This window comes from Corvus kubaryi, unplaced genomic scaffold, assembly GCF_017639235.1.
Source record: "Corvus kubaryi isolate FWS band 111438036 unplaced genomic scaffold, C.kubaryi_AGA036_p1.0 66, whole genome shotgun sequence".
In the NCBI taxonomy this organism is placed as follows: domain Eukaryota; kingdom Metazoa; phylum Chordata; class Aves; order Passeriformes; family Corvidae; genus Corvus; species Corvus kubaryi.
In genome coordinates, this window is record NW_024582054.1 from 19,518,524 (window position 1) to 19,518,892 (window position 369).

Genomic DNA, 369 nt, shown 5'->3' on the forward strand with positions numbered 1-369 from the left:
GAAGCACAGCCATGAGTTAATCTGGCGACCGCTATTAACATTAACACTCAGGTTTTACAAAACGCATTTGTTTCCAAAGTGTTTCCCTTAACAGGAAGCCCCCGGACCCTGCACGCACGCTCTAGTCCTCCACCACCAAAATAGCCAAAATCAGGCTCGGTACTCGTGGGTGCAGTCAACACCTATGCCACTCTGAAAAAACAAAACGAGCTGCTGAGGCCCCAGCGAGGATCGAACTCGCGACCCCTGGTTTACAAGACCAGTGCTCTAACCACTGAGCTATGGAGCCGCCGCTTAATAACGGTTCCGGCGGTCTCTAACGACCGGTCCCGGCCCTCCCCGCCGCCCCCTGTCGGGCGCCCCGGGCCC

The 369-nt window shown here is 56.6% G+C and overlaps 1 non-coding gene across 1 annotated transcript; it reads right to left on the bottom strand.

The window, feature by feature from the left end:
* Nucleotides 1-216: 216 nt before the first annotated feature.
* TRNAT-UGU lies at nucleotides 217-289 on the bottom strand. Its single transcript has one exon. It is a non-coding gene; the product is annotated as a tRNA-Thr (tRNA).
* Nucleotides 290-369: the final 80 nt, after the last annotated feature.